Source organism: Capsicum annuum, chromosome 10, assembly GCF_002878395.1.
Source record: "Capsicum annuum cultivar UCD-10X-F1 chromosome 10, UCD10Xv1.1, whole genome shotgun sequence".
Classification (NCBI taxonomy): Eukaryota; Viridiplantae; Streptophyta; class Magnoliopsida; order Solanales; family Solanaceae; genus Capsicum; species Capsicum annuum.
The window spans coordinates 170,027,912-170,035,569 of record NC_061120.1 but is presented as its reverse complement, the minus strand read 5'-3'; the positions used below and the strand labels follow the sequence as shown (position 1 = coordinate 170,035,569).

At 30.2% G+C, this 7,658-nt stretch overlaps 1 long non-coding RNA gene across 1 annotated transcript; it reads right to left on the bottom strand.

Annotated features, from left to right (window-relative positions):
- Positions 1 to 5,150: 5,150 nt before the first annotated feature.
- LOC107843322 lies at positions 5,151 to 7,572 on the bottom strand. The gene is made up of 5 exons (XR_001666310.2): positions 7,465 to 7,572; positions 7,293 to 7,388; positions 7,097 to 7,215; positions 6,782 to 6,966; positions 5,151 to 5,633 (listed from the first exon to the last, which is right to left on the bottom strand). It is a non-coding gene; the product is annotated as an uncharacterized LOC107843322 (long non-coding RNA).
- Positions 7,573 to 7,658: the final 86 nt, after the last annotated feature.

Sequence of the window (7,658 nt, the reverse complement as noted above, 5' to 3'; positions counted from 1 at the left end):
TAAGAGTGATGGAATTGTGGCCAGTGAACATGTTACTTATGAAAAACTGATTTATATAAATGCCATAGAGCTGGAAATCGACGAAACAAGGAAAAAAATTAAAGCTCGTTACATTGTTGAAGGAAATGCTTGTTTGTTGTTGATTCGGAATGAAATAAGTGTGAAGCTGTATGTCAAAATTAAAAAAACTGAGCATGGATTTGGGACGTATCATCTTATCTCACTACATTAGATAAGTCTGCTAGTGAAATGCTTTTTGATGGGAAATTTGGTGTTGTAATGTGTTTGGAAAGTCCATCAAAAAAAGTTGCAAAAATAATTAGTTATAAATCTAATTCTACTTTTTCTATGCCTTTGTTGGATAGCAAGGGGAACAAGATCGTTACTGATTGCAACCATAGTGATGTTAAGGTTGAACAAATCTACAAGGACAAGTGTACTCTTATTTCGATTATGGCGTGATTTGCAGTTGAGCATTCCTTATTACTATGCCAAAAGATCGGACAAGAAAAGGTATGTTATGTTTTTATGTAGTGGGTGTTGTTAATTTTGTGTACGTTAATTTAATTTTGTATTCAATGTTTGGTTGATGATTATTTTACAGATTTTTTTTTGTGTCTTTATGTTATGATAATGATACATTTTGCTAATCTTGTATCTCAGTTTATGAAGTTATGTTTAATTATGTTTCTTGTTGTGTTTTAGTTTCACATATATAATAGGAATGTCCTAGATACATAGAAATATCCTAGATACATGTTGTACAAGTTTCACGCTGAGGTGCATTTTGTTATGAATATGATACATTTTACTCATCTCGTATCTCAATTTATGAAGTTATGTTTAAGTATGTTTCTTGTTGTGTTTTAGTTTTACATATATAACATAAATGTCCTCGATACATAGAAATGTCCTAGATACATGTTGTAAATTATTTAGATACATGTTGTACAAGCATTCAATGCAGTTAATGAATATAGAAATCTATTTTTTCTCAGTACACGAAGAAAATAATTTAAACTTTTATTTTCATTGATTCAGCTATGTCCTACGATGTCGTTCGGATGATTATGTTTGGATATTTAAAGTATCATGTCGTCGGGGGATAGAACTATTTAAAGTTAGATTTTTCCAAGATGTTCACACATGCCTATTGAAAGATCGAGTTTTTACTCAACTTCAAGCTACAGTTAGGTTTGTTAGTGATTTTGTGCACCAAAACTTGTCAATTATAAGATAATACACACCCCGAATGATATAATCGAAGATATTAAAAATATTTTTGGTGTAGACATTAACTATCAGAAGGCTTGGAGGGATAAAGAACGTGCAATTGAGATGTTAAGGGGAAACCTGCGGATGGTTATTGACAAATGACTCGATATATATACATGTTAAATTCTGTATATCCAGGTTCACATATTAGAATGCATAAATCAGAGGATAATAAATTTATGTATTTGTTCGTTGCATTGTAACCTTTGAAGAGTGGATTCGAGTATTGCAGACCTGTAGTTGTGGTTGATGGTGCACATTTGAGTGGAGCATATAAAGGTACATTTGTTTCCGCAAGCACTCTTGATGGAGCAGGTAATTTATATTTATTTGTATGTATATTTATTTTGTGATGTAATTCTGATCATAATTTTTGTTAATTTTTTTTTTAGTTTGAGAAATCGTTTACTTGTATCTACTTCATTAAATTTTTTTATTATCAAAATTGTAGGACACATTCTGCCAATTGCGTATGGTATTGTTGACAGTGAAAATGATAATTTATGAATTTGGTTTTTTGAGAATTTTAGAATTGCTTTTGGAGAGCGAAATAGTATATGTGTTGTATCCGACCGTCATGAAAGCATAATAAAGGCTGTGAGTGTTGTATATCTGAATGTACCGCACCTCGCATGCATTTGGCAATTGTAGAAGAATGTTTGCACAAACTTCAGGAAGAGTAAAGATAGACTTAGCGATATTTACTATGCTATGGTCAAGGCTTACTGCAAAGATGAGTTTGATTTTTTTGGAATCAAGTTGGGAAGATTGATCAGAGGGTAAAGTCTTATCTTGAGGATGCTGGATTTAAAAAGTGGGCACACGTGTATGTACCTGTTAACCGTGGTGGAATGATGACTTCAAATATAGCGAAGTGCATAAATGGTAAGTTGAAGCTAGAATGTGAGTTGCCGATAATAGAATATTTGGAGCAGGCTAGAAAATTGTTTGGAAAGTGGAATTGCAGAGCATCTTATGCAAACACGTCACTTAGTAGTAGATTTGAAGGAATTCTTCAACTAAATACTTCAAAATCTACAAGGTTTAAGGCTAGTTTTGATGTTTTGTTTTGTTTTACATATTATAGAATTTTTGATTGATAATACAGGATACTATTTGTTTTAAAAATTTGTTTTGGAAAATGTTACAGTAATTTAATCAAATTTTTTTTGAAGTTGAACAAAATATCCTAAAAAAGATCAATATGTATCTATGTGTAAACATATTATGACTAATCTTGTAGGTTAGTGTGTCATCAACATATGTATATTCTGTTTACGATAATGGGAGGAAGTACATAGTATGTCTTGATAGGAGGACTTACACTTGTGGTAGATTCCAATTGGACGAGATAACATGTGAATATGCGATTGCATTACTAAAAAGCAAGCATGTAGTTGATATGAAAACTTATTGCTCAGAGTTTTATTATCCTGAAATATTAAGGAAGACGTATGAAGAATCTATATTTCCAATAACCATTAAGAAGGACTGGATTGTTCCACAAGAATTTATGGATGAAGTTGTGTTACCATCAAAATACAAAAGTCAACCCGGAAGGCCAAAGAAAAACAGGCACAAGAAATCAAGTGAAACAATGACATCGAGCAGTAATTGTTGCGGGAGATGTGGTTATGCAAGTCATAACAGGCATACTTGTAACTTCTTTCCAAAGGAGGAGTGACACTGTAGTTGACTGATTAATAATATGGAATAATTTTTTATCTTGTAGTTGAATTTCTTACCTTTTTAATGCTACGTTTTAATGATGACATTGTTGTTTTTAAAGAATTTTAAGAAAAATAGTTTTTGGAATAAACAGTTGCTTTCGCTCCTTTGTTAATTATTTACCTTTATTTTTTGAAGATTGAAATTGTCATGACACATCATATATAAAGTAAGATAAATTGAACTGATAATGTTAGTAAATTTTGTTTTAGTTGTTACGCTGTAGTAAAAGATTGAAAAGGTGTATACTTTTATAGGATGTATCTTTCATAAATTTATAGATACAAGTTTACACAATTTGTATCAATTGTAAAATATAGTTGTATCATGTAGGACTATAAGTTTTGCTATAATGTGTTATTCAGGTTGAAGGCAAACATGCATTCTGAGTAAATAAAAATGGTTATAGATACATAATAATGTAATGTTTTGTTATTTACAATTATTACATAGTAAAATATGTATTTTTTACTAGATACATATAATTTAATAAGATGTTTCTCAATTAATTTTATAGATACAAGTTTAAAGATTCACTTCTGCAATCTATTACGTCATTAGTTTTTTGAAATAGTACCATTAAGTTGTGATATAATTTGTTATGCATTTTAGAGACAACAGGTATTAGTTGGAACAAAAAACTGTTATGGATACTAAATAATGTAATGTTGTGAAGGTTACTACCATTATATTGTAATTTATGTTTCATTATTTTAGATACATATGATTGTAAAATATTATAAAATATGTATCTAATACAATGTCTTTATAAAGTGCAAGAACAACACATTTCCAAACACAAATATATCTGAAATGCTTGAACATTGCATTATAATGGGAACAAAATAAAACTATTTAATCATTTAAAAAACATAATGTATGAGTATCTAAACATTACCAATATCATTAAAGTTTCTATCAACTTTCTAGTTTTGTAATATCCAATAAGCAAACAAATAAACAACTACTTAATATGCAAAATACGATCTGTTTCTTTTGGTGCGAACTTGCTCCTTAGCCTTAGTGGATCGTCGTTCTCACTAAAGTATTCGTTCTCTGCCTTTTCAGACCTATACTTGCACAAATGAGAAGCATATCTCAGACGATGGTATTGAGCATTAATACCCAAACATAGAATGCCTAATCCCCTACTCAGATACTCGATATACACAGCCACAAATACACCACAATTTCTGCATTCCAATGAATAATTAAATTCAAAACATCAATATACATGAGTAAGGTAATGAAAACAAAAAAAAAAGGTAATGTAATACCTACAAGCTTCCACTATCTTGTTGTGCTATCTCAGATACATATTTCACTTGAAATGGATTTCATTCGGCCTTTTCCTTTTATGATTTCGATGTAGCCCAGTCAGTGGATAACTTGTGCTCATAAAAATTATTGTGCTGAAGGTAAGTCGGAATCATTACAGTCAACTTGTCAATCTCATTTGTTTGTGTTTTGTTTCGTGAAGAAGCCATTGAATCATAAACACAAATGTATCGATCCTTTAAAGCAATGACTGTCAATACCTAGTGAAAGGCACCGTCATAGTTAATTGGGACAAATACCTCATTAACCATATGCCAAGGCAGACCTGTGTGCGTACTCAATCCCTTGATGGTGTTAGTCAATTACATCTTCATATCAGCAACCTCATCAGTCCTGGCAGATGCATCTTAAGTTGCAAGATGCTTAGCAACGTCTGAATTATAGTAATTCACATATGCCTTATCGATGTACACTTTGAAAAAGCAATCTGTGGTAATGTATCTAGTGATTGGAAAATTCATGTTCTTGTACTTCTTCCTCAAGTAGTACATAATGACATCCGGATGATGCTCAAATTGTAATAAATTGGTATGTTATAGAAATCAACTATAATAATTAGTAATTAGATATAAATTATTATTTATGTATCTAATGTAATAAATTTATAAATTTTGGTAACTGTAAGAGCAACAAATGAACAACATATATATTCATATAGAATGATACCTTTTTTGTTATTATGTATAAAATACAAAGTACATTGGCTAAAACATTCCAAATATCTTTACTAACAGTAAAGATACAAATCTAACATAAATAAGTTTTGTTAGCACGATGTTTAACTTAAATAATTTTTATAAGTTGTGCAGTCAATGTAACTCATGTAATAGACTTTAATACTTCATCATAGAAATCACACAATCCGAAATCTATTTACTATTTTGTTGCTTCTAAAGGCCATCATTAATCCAGTCTTCAAATATTTTCATCTTTACAATAGGTGAATCTCGATTAATGTGATAACCTTCGAATGGGTATTTTTTTTGCTCTTTAGAAGCGAGCTTTTTCTTTCCTTTAGAGCTTGATCTAAAATGGGTAAAAAAAGGAGAATGGTATATCTTCAATGGCTTTTTTAAGCGTAGTGCAGGTGCATTTTTATCATCTGACACATTCTTTTTTGGCGTAGAAAAGGGAGATAAAATTGCGGTGTCACTAATCTCATGTTTTGCTGGAGTTGTTGGTGGAGGCTTGTAAATCATCAATGTCAAATCATGTTCTCGACCTAGAATAATAATTTCAAGCGGTTGCATTTTTTCAACAATAATGTCACTCTGCTTCTCATTTTCAACATCCTGAAAATGATTTGAAACATTAAGAAATTTTTTATCAAGAAAGTTCAGTTATTTTAAAACCAAAATAGTACCAATAATGTCCATTTATGTATCTCAACTTTACCAATAAGTAGTAACTTGTATCTCAACTTTATTTGAACTTGTATCTCTATTATATTTTAAACCAGAGTGCATTCTATTAAGTGATAATCACTGGTACCTGTTGTTTCTTTATTGTATATCAAGCATTAACAGTGTAGGAATTGAGTCATTTGTCAAATTGCAAATAGAGCTAACACAATTCTAGGCATTTGATGGTTATCTCTTAAGCATTAAATGTTGTCTAATGTGAAGAACCATGATAGCCCTAATTAAAGATGGATTATTTTCTCGGTGCCATAAAAACAAAAAAAGACAAGATTTGTGTATTCTTTTCTTAAATAAGTGTAGGTGTTGTTCTTAAGTTAAGATTTTCCTAGTTATCATACACAAATATCTGAAGAGGCATCCCGATGCATTGAAGCTTCTGTTATGCCCAATATTTGGAAAAAGATTCTAACAAAGACATCTTGGACTTGTTTTCAGAATTGTATAAGAAGATTTTAAAGACTTTTGACTGACATAATTGATGGTATAACATGGTTAAGAAAAAAGTAGCCCATGTACTACATGCATTTCTAAAGGAGGATGGTTTCACAACTTGAACTTGAACCTCAACTTTATATTAACTTATATCTGAACTTTATTTTAACTTGTATCTCTACTTTATTTTAACTTATTTTAAAACATAATTTAACAAGTATCTGAACTGTATTTTTACTTGTATGTTAACTTTGTTTTAACTTGTATCTAAACTTTATTCTAACTTGTATCTCAACTTTATTTTAACTTGTATCTAAACTTTATTTTAGCTTGTATCTCAGCTTTATTTTAACTTGTATCTCAACTGTGTTTTAACTTGTATGTAAACACTATTTTAAATCTGAAATATTAATAACATAATTGTCTGTTCAAAATTTTTTTAGCAAATTAGATTCTTACTACTAGATTAATTAAACGGTACAAGATACCTAAATGTTGATTACATATATTTCTTAGTTTACATTTATCATTTCAAGCATGTCAAAATAGTCATGTTAATTACAAAACACATAATGAATGTTAATTACCTTTTCATCTTGTTCACCATTCTTGAGAAATGATGGCGCTTGGTTGGCTTTATCATCCTCTATTTCAACTGGTGTGTCAGTTTCTTACACTATATTGTCAGTACTAGTAGGTCCTACATCATCAACAACGTCATCTGAAGGATCACATTCTTGCCGGCTCTTGTTTTAGAATAGTTTCCTGTAAACTTTTTATTAGAGAATAAAAAAATTCAATACAATATAATTAGTTAATTAGTACCTTTGAGAAGTAAGTAAATATTGAGACATATAAACATTATAAGATAATTAAAATAGTAAATATGTACTAATGGGCACCTTCATTTTCTCTATTTTTTTGAGACACAATGGGGACTGAGGGGATTAGTATGGCATTAAAAATCAGCAACATAATCTGAATGTTGACCCTCTTTCGGACTTTGTTTTGCAACTTTTTCCTAAAACATAAGGATGAGAAGCAGGAATAAATTCAATATAGTCGTTAATAAATGTGTGTTGTTTTAAAGCATGTTACCTGCTTCACAGTCTCATTTTTCTACTGCAATGACTTCAAAACTTCAGTAAATCTATCGTTCATCACACGCTCCAAATCTTTAAATATTTGGTCAATCTAGTAAATATGCATAGTTGATTAGTTAAAATGCATACAAATAATAAATTTATACAGTAATAATATAGACCCTTACGTATGTCTTCACATATGTCTTCATTTTGGACTCTAACGAATGTAGGTCCGCTTTAACCAAAAGCTCTTTCCTATTTATGCTTGTTGAATCAGCATCCACTTTACTCTTTTCTTCTGTATCTGCTGGATTCGCCAGAATTTTGTTAAGCATGAAAAACAATATGATATAGAAATGTTTTCATTATGAGAAAAATA